This window comes from Sturnira hondurensis, unplaced genomic scaffold (genome assembly GCF_014824575.4).
Source record: "Sturnira hondurensis isolate 20B ecotype Veracruz unplaced genomic scaffold, ASM1482457v3 Scaffold0002840, whole genome shotgun sequence".
Classification (NCBI taxonomy): Eukaryota; Metazoa; Chordata; class Mammalia; order Chiroptera; family Phyllostomidae; genus Sturnira; species Sturnira hondurensis.
This window is the reverse complement of record NW_028075471.1, coordinates 17,845,177-17,862,347: the sequence shown is the minus strand read 5'-3', so window position 1 is coordinate 17,862,347 and position 17,171 is coordinate 17,845,177.

The following is a 17,171-nucleotide window of genomic DNA, read 5'->3' as shown; positions in this document are numbered from 1 at the left end:
TGTTCAGAGAGAAATCTCAGACTCCACTAATAAATAATCAACACTGGAGAGAAAAGAAGCGAGGGGGAGGGTGTGCTAAATGATAGTTGGTCTTCCTGGGTATAATTTCCAAAGGGGACACCTTTTTAGATTGATATATATTTTAACTTTTTAGGTTAACACATAAAAGTCACAGCTTGAAACTGGAATATCTCACCTGAATTCTAAAAATCATCAATTTGTGCCTCGGGAGCTGAGACTTAAGAGATTCTTGTTTTAGACTTTGTTAGGGAAAAGGAAGAGTTGTGAATGACATCTCAAAATGCCCAACAGGATTGTTTCTGTGGACCTCTGAGTAAGGAAGCAGAATGTAAGAGCAGTGACCCCCAGCCAAAACAAATTGAGCTTGACCAGCAGGTCAAAAGGAAAACTTTGAGCAGCAATAACTACAATTCAGATCCTTGGGTCTGAGAAGTACCCGACACAGTACCCCTGCTAGGGTAGATGAAAGAGACCCCAAATAAGTATTGAATATACACAGATTTCCAAGCTAAAAGGACACAAACTAGGTTTCCCAAGGTTAACCCAGAGACTACGGATTCATCCAAATGAATCCTTAAAGGAGTGAGCAGGAGATATCTAAAAAGGAGTGAGATACCCAAAAGGAGTTATCCAAAAAGGAGTGAGCAGGAGATAACATGAAGTGAGGTGCTATGCAGATGGCCTGAGAAAAGTCTACGAGAGTCCTGGTATTTGGAGTGGTAGGAGAAACATGGAAAGCATTTCCTGACCCTCCCTTCCAGATGTGTCAGGAGTGAATATAAGCTTAGAAATTATGGGTTGATAGGGTAATAGTGCTGGAACCAGGTAAGGTGGAGAACAGTTAATAAAGATGTAGGTAAGGTAGCCCCCCACCCCCAGCATTGTCTTCTCCTCCTCTCTTCCTCAATACCCAGAAGCATAAAACCCCAACTAGAGTCTTTTCTTGGAAAACAGCAGTGACCAAAGTAGACGCATCAGCTCATTACATGAGAGTCGCTTCAGCTGGTGGAAAGGTGGAAAAAATGATACAGCCAAGCCCAGATTGTAATGCTTGATGGTCAAACACATTTTCCCTTCCCAGGCTTGGACTCAGCTTCTCCCCAGAGTCCACTTTACTAAACAAATTAGCTGATACCCACCAGGTGTATGAGCTTAGAGAGAAAAAATAAGACACCTCAAAAATAGAATTACTATTCAAGAAAGATAGCTATCATTTAAATTTGAGGTAAAAATAAAAGCTTCCAGCATAGACTATTTTTAAAAAATTAAATGTATTTGGGTGACTTTGTTTACTAAGATTATATAGGCTGTGAATATACAATTCTATGATACATGATTTATATATTGCATTGTGTTTTAAGACTTTCAACACATTTGCCCATTTCATGATGGGTGATTTATGAGCACATCTGCCCACACCACGCTGAATGTTCAGCAGTTCTTGACCATGGTGCCCCACTCTCCCTATTTATCCCCTCTCACCGAAGTGACTGTTTTTTGTTAGTTTTCCGCGATGAAAAGAGTCCTTAAAGAAAAACATTTTGCCCATGTGGAAGAGGTGAAACAAAAAATGGCCGAAGCACTAAAATGCATTCAAATTGAGAAGTTCAGAAACTGTTTCGAGCGGTGGGGAAAAAACATCTCTATACGTCTTCTTGGGAGAAATGGCTGTTCAGGTGCTCTGCCCATTGTTTAAATGGATTGTTTGGTTTTTGAATTGTATGAGTTCTTTACAGGCAGGGTCTGGCACAAATAACACCCCTTCTTAATTGCAAACTCTTTTATTACAAAATCATGAGCGTGTCATTCTGTAACATAACAGTATCACACTCAAGCACAGCATATGACATTGTAGGTGCAATGTTCAAATTAAAAACTATAAATTATTACATCCATATTGTTAGCCTACCAACCACAGTCAAGCAGGCCTTACTTCTGCCAGACCCTTATTTTGGATCATAACCCCTTGTCAGAGCTCATACATGTGAATACTGGGTTGGCCCAAAAGTCGATAGGTTTTTTCCATAAAATATAAGACACATTTTTCATTTTCACCAATAATTTTATTTTTTGGATATTTCTAGTATGTTGGCTATCTCTCACATCATATAACATCAATATTTCCCAATTAATGTCTCAATTTAATCACTATCAACTTCACCTGGTCTACCCAACCATCAAACATCCTCCAATGAACATCTCCAGCAAAAAACTTCACAAACCATTTTTGACGTGTTTGATCAGTCACAGCCCATTCTCCATATACTGCACAAATCTTTTTTGTGTGTGTTTCAGTTGTGTTTTTATCTTTCTTGAAATAATAAAGAATAATATGCCAAAATGATACCTATTTTCTGTCATCTTCAATATCAAATTGGCTATAAAATTTACCAATTTTGATAAGTTTTTTAAATTCATGATGATATGACAGCTGTCATAATGCAATCAAACAAAATTGTTTCAAATAAAGTTACAGACAACTAAGCACTACTAGAGGCATCTTACAGGAAAAAACAAATAAAAGTTTTAATATATTTTATTGATAATGTCATTACAGTTGTCCTATTCCCCCCCTTCATTCCCCTCCACCCTGCACACCCCATCCCCCACCATTCCCCACCTTTAGTTTATGTTCATGTGTCACAAGTTCTTTAGATTCTATATTTCCCATACTATTCTTGCCCTGCCCCCTACTTTCTACCTACTGTCTATGCTATTTATTCTCTGTACCTTCTCCCCCCTTCTCCTCCTCCCACTCCCCTGTTGCTAACCCTCCATGTGATCTCCATTTCTATAGTTCCGCTCTTGATCTAGCTGTCCACTTAGATTGCTTTTGTTTTAGGTGTGGTTGTTAATAACTGTGAGTTTGCTGTCCTTTCACTGTTCATATTTTTATCATCTTTTTTTCTTGGATAAGTCCCTTTAACATTTCATATAATAAGGGCTTGGTGATAATGAACTCCTTGAATTTGACCTTATCTGAGAAGTACTTTATCTGCCCTTCCATTCTAAATGAAAGCTTTGCTGGATAGAACAATCTTGGATATAGGTCTTTGGATTTCATGACTTGGAATACTTCTTTCCAGCCCCTTCTTGCCTGTAAGGTCTCTTTTGAGAAACCCACTGACAGTCTGATGGGTACACCTTTGTAGGTGACTGTCCCCTTATCTCTTGCTGCTTCTAGGATTCTCTCCTTCATTTTAATCTTGGCTAATGTAATTATGATATGCCTTGGTGTGTTTCTTCTTGGGTCCAACTTCTTTGGGATTCTCTGAGCTTCCTGGATTTCCTGAAAGTCTATTGCCTTTGCCAGATTGGGGAAGTTCTCCTTTACTATTTGTTCAAATTAGTTTTTCATTTGCTCTTCCTCTTCCCCTACTGGTACGCCTATAATTCAGATGTTGGAATGTTTAAAGATGTCCTGGAGTTTCCTAAGCCTCTCCTCATTTTTTTGAATTCTTGTTTCTTTATTCTTTTCTGTTTGGTCATTTTTTTCTTTCTTCTGGTCCATTCCCTTGATTTGAGTCCCAGTTTCCTTTCCATCACTATTGGTTTCCTATGCATTTCCCTTCATTTCAATTAGTTTAGCCTTCATTTGTTCCTCTAATTTGTGACTAAAATCAACGAGTTCTGTGAGCATCCTGATCACCAGTATTTTGAACTATGCATCTGATAAGTTGGCTATGTCTTGGTCACTTAGAATTATTGGCTCTGGGGCTTTGAACTGTTCTTGAGACATAATGTTTTGGTCTGTTAGCGCCTATTATGTATGAGGGGTGGAGCCTTAGGTGTTCACCAGAGTTGGGCGACCCAGGCGCTGGGTTGTGACGATGCAAGAGGGGGTGGGGTCAGAGAGGGGCAATGGCATTTTTTCCACTCTCTCTCAGATTTCAGTCCCCTCTGCTGCTTCCTGCAAGCAAACCTGGCCCCCCTGGTGCCGGCTCCCAGGTGTGTGGGCTTGTGCACCCTCCAGGACCCTGTGGGTCTCTCCAACATACTCTCTGTGAGCCTAGGAGCCTCTCCCAGCACCTCAACCCCGAAAGTCTTTCCAATTGGTGCTTTTAGGCTCTATTTCCCGTCGCTGAGGCCCTAGCCTGAGCGATCTGTCTCACTGCTTGCTCCTTCACTTGGTTTATCTGTGCAAATGATTGAACATGGTCAGCCAGCCACTTTGCGCCCTCATGGAGTCTGCCGGTCGCCACCCCACACTTGGGCTCCTCCAACCACCACCAGCACTCCTAGGTCAGTCTGGCTGATCTTTCCTGCCCAACCCGGCTCTGCCACCGCTGACTCCACCCCTCTTACCGGTATGGCTGAACGTTGTTGTTGGACTTCCGTATAGTTCAATTTTCTGTGTTTTGGCTGCATTTTTGTTACTAAAACTTTGTTGTCTTTAAACTTGGTTGTGCGAGGAGGCACAGTGTTTCCACATATGCCTCCATCTTGGCCAGAGTTTTCCCAAATTAATTTTTGGCCAACCCAATCTCTACTCTTATTTGGTTGGTTGCCTTTTTGTCTCTCTGGCAGTTTATTTTGTTATGCAGAGAAGCTTTTTAGTTTAATATAGTTATATTCATTTATTTTTGCCTTCACTTCCATTGCCTTTATGTAATTTATTGTTTCAGGTCTTATACTGTACTTAGGTCTTTGATCCATTATGAGTTATTTTTTGTACATGGGGAAAAACTGTAGTTTAATTTCATCGTTTTGTATTTGGCCTTCCAATTTTTCTAGCACCATTTATTGGGAGGCTTTCTTTTTCTCCATTGTATGTTTGCGGTTCTTTTGTTGAAAATTATTTGCCCATATCATGTGGGTTTATTTCTGGACTCTCAATTCTGTTCTATTGGTCTCTGTGTCTGTTTTTCTGCCAACAACACAGCATAGGTGTATTTGGAAAACACTTCTGGAGAAAGTACTAAAACTAAAAAAAAGAAAACAACTTTGAGAAGATGATATTTGATAAATAAATATAAGTGAATAAAATAGCAAAGCTTACTTTTGTGCTACAAAAGCAAAAATAAAAACAAAATACATTCTTAGTAAACTAGGAGTAAATTCTGCTTGACACCAACATGTAGGTGTTGAAGTGTGGGCTCAGAGTAAGAGCAAACTAGCATAGCTTTTTTTTATTTTAGAGTAGTATATAATTTTGTAAGTTCAAGACTTTTACAAAGAAACATGTTAATATATATAAATATGAATAAAGTAGGGCAACTATTAAGATAAACAAAGTGGCGTATGGAAGATTCAAACTAGCAATGGGTGGAGGTGGGTATGAGGAAGGTAGACTATATAGGAAACAGAAAACATGGTAGAAAATAAGTTTGAACAAACTAGTTTTACAGTAAATACAAACATGTCAAACTAAAAAATCTGAAGACAGAGACTGAATTTGGGTTAAAAACAAGCTTTAACTATATTTTTTACATGAAGCAAACTTAAACAAAAGGATACAGAGTTTGAAAATAAGGCAATGAATAAGAAAGGCAAAGAACTTATGAAACAGAGGTAAACAGTGGCAGCCATTTCAGAAGAAGGGGGAAAAAAGGACATTTGGGGATAGGATCAGAACAGATAAAGAGGTAAGTTATAAGCCTGACAAAAGAATAGGGAATAAAAGACAAAATGATAATACATACTTAACATGCACCTGATAATATAGCTCGAAATGATTTGAGCAACAACTAGTACCAGGAAAAAAACATTATAGATAAAAGATTTAACATACTCCTCACAAATATCATCACAAATATGAAACATCTGAATAAATTGATTTGTAGTGTCAAGCTAATAGAATAAGGGTATATGAAGAGCACTGCTATGAAACAAGCCTATGCATTATTTTAGTCATATATAAAACATTCGGAAATTAAGCATGTGCTGATTCACAAAGGAAGCCTTATGCATGCAAAAGAATCAATACCACAAAAGTCACATTCTTTTACATAACTTAAACATTCCAACAGCCTAAACATAAAGTGCCCCTAACTTACATAAAAACTATAATAAAAATTAAATTATAATAAAACAGATCAATGTAAAAATACTAAAATAACTCTTACATAAAATGTATAGCTTTAATAAATGAAGAATAAATAAAGGGTAAATAAAGAAACCTATAGACATTTACTCAAGAAGTTAAAGAGTTCTGCTGCTTCCAGCCAGAAAGAAATAACAAGGAACTGGTTTACCTTCTTACTTAAACAAACATGCAAACAAAAACAAAAGCCAGAAACAAACACCAGAAAAACAAAGAAACAAACAAACAAAAAGGAGTTCTTGAGATAGCAGATAACAAATGACACTGATTCTTAAGAAATGGGAAACAAATAAAATGAGCCCCATGACTACTCCAGATTGCTGCATTAGGAAAGATTGCAGCCTGCAGCATAGGTTGATGGATTAAAGAGGACGGTGCTGACAACAGTGCCTGTTATAATCAGCCAGACTATAAAACCTCAACATTCACAGGACATTGGTTATGTACTTAGAAGGGTCTTGCCTTAGCAGTGAGGATTAATTAGCCTTAGAATAAATATTGTTCTGGCACTGCCTAACAAATCTTAAAGGTTAGACATTAAGGGATCAAGATATTTCCAAGTAACTGCATCCCAGAACAATTCTCAAGAATATTGGTAGAGAAAACAAAATCCAGCACTAAACTAGGTAAAATTCACAACTGGTATCTAATAATAGGCATAAAAAGAAGCAAAAAGTATCATCCATATGAAAAGGGAAAAAATCAATAAATTGAAACTGCCTTAGAACTGGCAGAAATACTTGAATTAGTAGAGAAGGATATTCAAACAGCTATAACTGATGCCATATCTTAAAAAAATATTGAGTTAAATTGAGACATAAAAATAGTTTAAAAGTCCTAAACTGAACTTTTAGAAAACTACAATATCTGAGCTGAAAAATAGAGTGGATGGAATTAATGGCAGTTTAGACACTGTGGAAGAAAAGACTAGTAAACTTGATATTATAGCATTAAAAACTACCCAAAATGATAAATAAAAAGAGAATATAAAAACATAAAATATTGATATAAGGAAAGAAAAAAGAATGAATAACAGTAAAAAATAAATTAAGGAAAATAAAAAAGAAGAAAAATGAATAAAATAAAGAGTAGATGAATAAAGAAACAAAAAGTAAAAGAGGAAAGAAAGGAAATATAGGAAGAGAAGCAAGGAGAGGGGAAAAAAAGAATAAAAAAGAAAAGCTCATTAGTCCTCCGGCTCATTAGAGTTTGAAGTTTGAAGTTTGACAACTTCAAACACACATAATATACATGTAAGTAGAATGGGGAGTGTAGTATAAAAATATTTGAAGAAACAATGATTTTCCCCCAAATTTACTGAAATCTATAAACCAATTGCTGAAAAATTTAATAAGTCCCAGGTATTAAAACCATGAAGAAAATGACACAAAACACATTATAATCAAATACTAAAAATCAACAATAAAGGAAATCTTAAAAGCAGACAAAGGAAAACAAACACATCCTGTAGCAGAACAAAAAATGACAGCAGATTTATCATTAGAATCAACACAAGTGAGAAAACAATGGAACAACATCTTAAATATACTGAAACAAACTTTCAACCCAGCTTTGTAAACCCAGCAAAAAAAAGAAAACCCTTTAAAAAGTGAGTATGATATAAAAACCTTTCCAAACAAAGTGCAAAAAAATTTATCACCAACAAACCTGCAGAACAAGAAATGTAAAGGAATTCTTTCAAATATAAAGAAAATGACAACAAATGGAAATACGGATCTCTTATTTTTTCATTTTCACCAATAACTTTATTGATTTGGATATTTTGAGTATGTTGGCTATCTCTCACATGGTATAATTTTTTTACTTTTGTTAATTGTTTTATTTTTTACTTAATAGAATGCCTTTACAGTTCATCCATGTTGTGTCATATGTTAAATTTCCTTCCTTATTTTTAAATATACGTTATTGGTTATGCTATTATAGTTGTCTTATTTTTTTCTTCCCTTTATTGCCCTACATGCTGTACCCATGTCCCACTGTCATTTCGCCACTTAGTTCATGTCCATGTACATATAAGTTCTTTGGCTTCTCTTTTTACCATGCTGTTCTTAACCTCCCCCTGTCTATTTTGTGCCTATCATTTATGCTTCTTATTCCCTGTACATTTTCCCCCATTCCTCCACTCCCTCCCCACTGATAACCCTCTATGTGATCTCTATTTCTGTGAATCTGTGCCTGTTTATTTGTTTGCTTAGTTGTATTTTTTTTTTTAGATTTAGTTTTTGATAGTTTTGAGCTTGTTGTCATTTTTACTGTTTGTATTTTTGTCCTTCTTTTTCTTGGACCTTTACAAAGAAATGAAAGGTACCAAAATGGTAATTACATAAGTAAATATTTAAGATTTTAAAATTTAAATTTTAAAAGGAAGAGCTGTTGTGTTAAAACAATAACAATATATTATGAGGTTTAAAGCATATATAAAAGTAAATGTATGACTGTAGTACAAAGGTTGAAAGAAGAAATGAAAGTATTATATGGTCATTATATAGGGAGTGATATAATATCACCTGAAGATGGGTTGATAAGTTAAACATGTATAAACCCTAAGGTAATGACTAAAATTGAAAATTAAAGAGATATAGTGAATAAGCCAACAGAGAAGATAAAATAGAACTATAAAAAATTCAATCCAAAAAGAGGAGACAAAATAAGAAGAGTGAACAAGAAGAGGTGGGACAAATAGGCCTTAGACAGCAATATGATAAATGTAAATATAACCATATCAATAATTGCTTTAAAAGGAAGAGATTGTCAAGTTGGAAAACAAAAGCAATGCCGACAAAGTGTTGCCTGTAAAAAACACAGTTTAAGTAGAAAAACACAAATAACTTTAAAAAGGAAGGAAAAGATATACCATATATAAAAAGAAGCTAGAGGGACTATGTTAGGTAGATTTTATAGCAAAAAAAAAAATTGCTAGGGTTAAAGAATGAATGGTACTCATCAGGAGGACAAAATTACATGAAGCAAAACCTGATAGAACCACAAGGTTGAAAAAATCCAAAATTATAATGTGGGATTTTAATACTTTCCTCAATACTTGATAGAACAAATATACAGAAAATTACTGAAAATATGGAAGATTTATACAACGCAATTAACTATCTTGATATAATTGATGTTTTGGGAACATTCTACCCAAAAGGAACAAAAGATATTCTTTCTAAGTGCACACACAACATTTACCCAAATTGATCATATTCTGGATCCTATAAAAGTGTCAATAAATTCTAAAGATTCAAGTTATAAAAAATATGTTCTCTGACCACTATAATTAAAATTGAAATAAATAAGACAAAATTTTCTGGAAAATGTTAATATGTTTTGAAACTAAATAATGTCATTATAAATAACCTATGGGTCAAAGAAGAATTTTAAAAATTAGAAATATTTGAACTGAATTAAAATGAGAACAAAATATACCCAAATTTGTGGCATCCTGCTAATACAGTAAATATGTATACAGAAAAGAAATAAGGTCTCAAGACAATAATGTTACTTCTACCTTAAAAAAAGACCAAAAATAGTAAATGTAACTTGAAGTAAGCAGAAAAATATACACAGATCAAAATGGATATCAAATAAATTGAAAACAGAAAAATGTTATAGAAAAATTAATAAAACACAAGGCTGTTCCTTTTAAGAGAATAGTGAAATTGGCAAATATTGATCTGGACTTATCAGCAAATAGAGAGAGACAAAACAGATGATGAATATGAGGCTTAAAAAGGTTATATTATTCTAGAATCTATAGATAACATGAAGATAACAATATTTGTAATATTATGAACAATATTTTTGCCAACCAGTAAAATATCTTAGATAAAATATACAAATTCCTTGAGAGATGCCAATCACTGAAGAAGAAATAAATAACTTAAATATCTTATGTCTATTAAAGAAACTGAATTTGTAGTTAACAACCTTCTGAAATAAAACTCCAGGACTTAATAGTTACATTTGCCAAATCTATCAAACATAGAAATACAGTGGAAATTTGGTTCTTGAATTTAATTCATTTGGAAGGCTTTTCAAGAGGTGGCTTGTTTGAAAATCAAATCACACCTGAGAGATTTGTGACTGGTCATACAGGTATCAGAATGAAAGAGTTGTTGAGAAACCCTTTGAGAACCTGTTTTTTTTGGCAACTGAGACATTTTTTCTGTGAACAACTTGGTCAAGAACCAAGTTGTTCCACATAGGAGATGTTCAAGAACTGAAATTTGACTGTAATAATAATTCTTGAAAAATGCTTCCATAGAAGTGAAGAGGGAATGCGGTGCAACTCATTCTCTAAGGTGACCATTGTTCTGATACTGCAACTAGACAAAGAGAGAAACTTCTCACGAATATATAAGTGAAAAAATCTAAATAAAACTTTAGCAAACTGAATTCAGAAATACACAGAAAGGGTAATACATTATGACAAAAAGGGGTTTATCCAAGCAATATAAAGATGGGTTTAATCTTCAAAACTCAATGTAGAAATTCTGATATGGTATAACATGGGTGAACCTTGAATATATCACTAAGTAAAATAAGCCAGACACTGAAGGAAAAATATATAATTCCATTTATATAAAGTACCTAGATTATGCATATTCATAAAGACAGAAAGTAGAAGAGAGGTATCAGGCACTGAGGGACAAACGATTGTTTAATGGGTTTAACTTCTGTTTGGGATGGTAAAAGGATCTTGGTAATAGTTATACAACAATGTAAAACTACTTAATACCACTGAATTCTATATTTAAAAATGGTTAAAATGATATAGTTATGGTATATATTAACTTACCACATAAAAATAAAAAATTAAAAATTAATTTAATTCACCATATTAACATTGTAAAAAAGAAAAATATAATTATCTCAATAGACAGAAAAACATTTGACAAACATTCAATATTTATTCCAAATAAAAACTGAGAAAACTCAGGATAGAGTGGAACTTTCTTAACTTGATAAGCGAGGTCTACAAGAGACCTACAGCTATCATCATTCTTAATGATGTAAGATGTTTTCCTATAAAATCCAAGGGTATCTGTTCTCACCACTCCTATTCAATATTGGACTGGAGGTCCTACCTAGTGCAATTAGGCAATAGAGAGAAAGAAGTATTATGTAGAAGACCTGATGGAATCTATGAAATAAATTAGAACTAGTAAGTTAGCAATATCGCATGACAGAGATCAATGTACAAAACCCTATTTCCTGTATGCATCTGAAAAAATGTACAATGTGAAAATAAAATGAAGGCAGTGCCATGGACAGTAACATTAAAAGTATGATCTAATTAGAAAATATCTCAAAAATTTATATGGAACCAAAAAAGATCCCAAATAGCCTCAGAAATCTTTTTTTCTTTTTTTTCATTTAATTCTTGTACAAGTACAGTTTTCCGTTCCCCACTCCCATGCCAGCCCACCCCCACCCTGTGCTCCCCACCTCCCTCCCATTTCCACCCCCCTTAATTGTTCTCCATGTGTCCTTTATACTAGTTTCTGTGAATCCTTCCCCTTTTCCCCTGAAATTCTCTCCCCTCTCCCCTCTGGTCCCTGTTAGCCTGTTCTGAATTTCAGTGTCTTTGGTCATATTTTGCTTGCTTGTTTGTTTTCTTGTTTAAGTTCCTGCTAAAGGTGAGATCATATGGTATTTGTCTTTAAACTCCTAGCTTATTTCACTCAGCATAATGCTTTCCAGTTCCATACACACTGTTGCAAAGGGTAGGAGCTCCATCTTTCTTTCTGCTGCATAGAATTCCATTGTGTAAATGTACCATAGTTTTTTGATCCATTCATTTACTGATGGGCATCTAGGTTGCTTCCAACTCTTGGCTATTGTAAATTGTGCTGCTATGAACATTGGGGTGCATAGGTTCTTTTGGGTTGGTGTTTTAGGGTTCTTAGGATATAATCCCAGCAGTGGACTTGTTGGGTCAAATCCATTTTTAGTTTTCTTAGAAAATTCCATACTATTTTCCACAGTGGTTGTACCAGTCTGCAATCCCACCAACAGTGAACTAGGGTCCCCTTTTCCCCACAATCCCTCCAACACTTGTTGTGTGTTGCTTTGTTTATGATGGCCATTCTGACTGGTGTAAGGTGGTATCTCATTGTGGTTTTAATTTGCATCTCTCTGATAGCTATCGATATGGAGCATCTTTTCATGTGTCTCTGGATCCTCTGTATGTCTTCCTTGGAGAAGTGTCTATGAAGTCCTTTGCCCATTTTTTAATTGGGTTGCTTGTCTTCTTAGAGTGGAGTCATGTGAGTTCTTTGTATATTTTGGAGATTAAACCTTTGTCTGAGGTATCATTGGCAAATATGTTTTCCCAAACAGTTGGTTCTCTTTTTATCTTAATGCTATTTTCTTTAGCTGCACAGAAGCTTTTTATTTTGATGAGATCCCATTTGTTTGTTCTTTCCTTTATATTCCTTGCTCTAGGGGATGTATCAGTAAAAATGTTGCTGCGTGAAATATCTGAGACTTTCCTGCCAATGTTCTCCTCTAGGACTTTAATGGTTGCACAGCTTAAATTTAAGACTTTTATCCACCTTGAATTTATTTTGGTGTATGGTGTAAGCTGGTGCTCAAGTTTCATTTTTTTACACACAGCCGGCCAGTTCACCCAGCACCATTTGTCAAAGAGGCTATTTTTACTCCATTTTATGTCATTGCCCCCTTTGTCGAATATTAATTGACTGTAGAGAATTGGGTTTAATTCTGTGCTCTCTATTCTGTTCCATTGGTCTATGTGCCTATTTTTATGCCAGTACCAGGCTGTTTTGATTACAGTGGCCTTGTAATACAGTTTGATATTAGGTATTGTAATCCCTCCTACTTTGTTCTTCTTTCTCAAAATTGCGGCTGGTATTTGGGGTCTTTTATGGTTCCATATAAATTTTTGAAGTGTTTTTTCTATGTCTATGAAATATACCATTGGTACTTTAATAGGTATTGCATTGAATCTGTAAATTGTTTTGGGTAGTATGGACATTTTGATGATGTTAATTCTGCCAATACATGAACATGGCATTTGTTTCCATTTGTTTGTGTACTCCTTGATTTCTTTCTTCAGTGTTGTATAGTTTTCTGCATACAGGTCTTTTACCTCCTTGGTTAGGTTTATTCCCAGATATTTTATTTTTCTTTTTGCTATATTGAATGAGATTTTTTCTTGATTTCTGCTTCTGCTGATTCCTTGTTATTATATAAAAATGGCTTTGATTTATGAATATTGACTTTGTATCCCGCTGTTTTGCCAAATTCATTTATTAGTTTGAGCAGTTTTTTGGTAGAGGCTATAGGATTTTCCATATACACTATCATGTCATTGTCAAACAATGACAGTTTTGTTTCCTCCTTTCCGATTTGAATGCCTTTTATTTCCCTTTCTTGTTGGATCGCTGTGTCTGAGACTTCCAATACTATATTGAATAGAAGTGGTGAAAGTGCACATCCTTGTCTTGTTCATGATCTTAGTGGAAAAGATTTTAGTTTTTGCCCATTGAGTATGATGTTGGCTGTAGGTCTCTCATATATGGCCTCTATTATGTTGAGGAATGCTCCCTCTATTCCCACTTTGCTGAGTGTTTTTATCATAAATGGGTGTTGTATCTTATCAAAAGATTTTCCTGCATCTATTGATATGATCATGTGTTTTTTGTCTTTGCTTTTATTTATGTGATGTATTACATTTACTGATTTGCAAATATTGAACCATCTTTGCATCCCTGGGATGAATCCCACTTGGTCATGGTGTATGATCTTTATAACGTGTTGTTGGATGCGATTTGCCAATATTTTGTTGAGGAGTTTAGCGTCTATGTTCATCAGCAAAATTGGCCTGAAGTTTTCTTTCTTTGTTGCGTCTCTATCTGGTTTTGGAATTGGGATGATGCTGACTTCATAAAAAGAGTTTGGGAGTTTCCCATCATTTTGGATTTTTTGGAATAGTCTGTGAAGAATAGGGGTTAGTTCTTCCTTAAATGCTTTGTAGAATTCTCCTGTAAAACCATCTGGTCCAGGACCTTTGTGTGACAGGAGTTTTTAAATTACTGCTTCAACTACATCTGCTGTTATTGGTCTGTTCAGGCTCTCTACTTCTTCTTCACTGAGTTTTGGAAGATTATATTTATCTAGAAATTTGTCCATTTCACCTAGGTTTTCAAATTTCCTGGCATACAATTCTTCATAGTAATTCCTTACAGTCCCTTCTATTTCTGTGGTATCAGTTGTAATCTCTCCTCTTTCATTTCTGATTGTGTTTATTTGGGTCCTCTCTCTTCTTTTCTTGATGAGCCTACTTAAAGGTTTGTCTATTTTGATTATCTTTTCAAAAAACAGGTCCTGGATTAATTGATCCTTAGAATTGGGCTTTTAGTCTTTATGTCATTTAATTCTGCTCTGATCTTGGTTATTTCCTTCCTTCTACTTGCTCTGGGCTGTCTTTGTTGTTTTTCCTGGAGTTCTTGCAGGCATAGGGTTAGTTTATTTGTTTGAAATATTTCTATCTTCTTAAGGTAGGCCTGTATTGCTATGAACTTTCCTCTCAGGACTGCCTTAGCTGTGTCCCATAAGTTTTGGGTTGTTGTGAGTTTATTTTCATTTGTTTCCAGAAACTTTTGGTTTCTTTCCTAATTTCATTTTTGACCCATTCATTGTTTAATAGCATGCCATTCAATCTCCATGATTTTGAGTGTTTGGGGTTTTTTCCTTTGGGGTTGTTTTCCAGTTTCAGTCCCTTGTGGTTGGAGAAAATGCTTGGTATTATTTCAATTTTCTTAAATTTGTTGAGGCTCATTTTGTGCCCTATCATGTGGTCTATCTTTGAAAATGTTCCATGTGCATTTGAAAAGAATGTGTATTTAGCTTCTTTGGGATGAAGGGCTCTATATATATCAGTAAAGTATATTTCATCTAGGGCATTGTTCAATGCCACAATATCTTTGTTGACATTTTGTTTGGAAGATCTGTTCATTTTTGACAGTGGGGTATTAAAATACCCTACTATAATTGTGTTACTGTCAATATCTTTCTTGAAATCCTCTAAGATTTTATGTATATATTTGGGTGCTCCTATGTTGGGTGCATATATCTTTATGATGTTAATGTCCTCTTGGTAGATTCTTTCCTTGAGTATTATGAAGTGACCTTCTGGGTCTCTTTTTATGGCCCTTTTTTGAAGTCTATTTCGTCTGATATGAGTATTGCTACCCCAGCTTCTTTTTCTTGTCCGTTTGCTTGGAGAATTTGTTTCCAGCCCTTTACTTTTAGTCTGTGTAGGTCTTTTGTCCTGAGGTGGGGTTCTTGTAGACAGCATATGTGTGGGTCATTCTTTCTTATCCATTCAGCTATTCTATATCTTTTGATTGGAGCATTTAATCCTTTTACGTTTAATGTTATTATTGATAGGTACTTATTCATTGACATTTTTGTTCCTGTGTTCCTCTCTGTCTCTCTGTTTTTCTTCCTTTCCTTAGAACAGTCCTTTTAGCATCTCTTGCAGAGCTGGTTTGGTAGAGGCATATTCTTTTAGACTTCTTTTGTCTTGGAAGCTCTTTATTTGGCCTTCTATCTTGATTGAGAGCCTTGCTGGGTAAAGTAGCCTTGGCTGCAGGCCTCTGGTTCTCATTACTTGGAATATTTCTTGCCATTGTCTTCTTTCTTGGAGCATTTCCATTGAGAAGTCAGTAGCTAACCTTATTGGGGCTCCCTTGTATGTTACTTCTTTCTTCTCCCTTACTGTTTTTAAGATTCTCTCTTTATCTTGGTATTTTGCCATTTTAATGATGATGTGTCTTGTGTGCCTCTTTGGGTTCCTCTTGATTGGGACTCTGTGATTCTTAGATTTGTGTGACTTTTTCTCTCATCAAATTAGGGAAATTTTCCCTCATTATTTTTTCAAATAGGTTTTTTTTCCTTTGTTCTTCCTCTTCTCCTTCTGGTATTCCTATTATTAGAATATTATTATGTTTCAAATTGTCTTGCATTTCTCTTAATCCCTCCTCATTCTTTCTGAGCATCTTTTGCTTTTCTTGCTCTGTCTGGGAGATTCTTTCTACTTTGTCCTCCAGCTTACTGATCCGATCTTTTGCTTCATTGATTCTACTTTTCATACCTTCTACTGTGTTCTTCAATTCGGAAATTGTATTCTTCATTTCCTCTTGTCCCTTACTGATAGTTTCTCTTTCCTTTTTCATGTTGATATAGTTTGTGGTGAGTTCGTTGTAGCTCCCCTGTAGTTTCTGGTAGCTCATTGTGAGCTCTTTGAACTTCCTGATAACCAGTGCTTTGAATTCAATATCTGATAGTTGACTTGCCTCTGTTTCATCTAACATTCTTTCTGTGGCTTCCTCCTTTCCTTTCATTTGGGGGTTGGTTTTTTTGTCTTCCCATTGTTTGTGAGCCTCTTCTTGTTAGCCTCAGCTTCTTAAATTGATCTGTTCTGACTCCTTGGGTTTATGGTGTGGACTTATGTGGAGGAATGCTTGTGAAATTCAGCGGTGCAGACTCGGGTTATCCTGGTGTGCTCTGCTTCCACCTACTCCTTTTTGTTTCTTTTTTCTTTTTTTTGTGATCAGTTGGAGGGAGAGGCAAGGTGATTTATGACAGCAGAAACTATTCTGTGATATTTACAGCAACAGCCAGTAGAGAAGAGATAGGTGGTCCTCTGGCTATGTACAGAGATAGCCATAATCTTCAACCCCACTAGCCCCTTTTTAGAAAAAATGGAAGGAAGATAAGGCTCTTGTTGAGGAGGGAAGGTTTGTGATTTGGATCTAGAAAGGAGTGAGGTTGAGGGAGTTTAGATTCTAAGGTAAGGTGAGAATAAAGGATAGTAAATAAGTGTAGTGTGAGAGAAAATAGAGTTAATCACTACAAAATTAGTTTGGGCAACAATGCAGTGGGCTAAGAACTGGGGGGAGGGGCTGTTGTGTAGTATTTACAACAGTATGTAATAGCTATTATTTACAATAATATTAGAGCAATAATCATATGACAGAATCTATGATATACCAAGATTAGGGAGTATTGGGCCTTCAGTAGTGTGCCAGCTGGGCAAGGGGAATTAAAGGACAGTAAG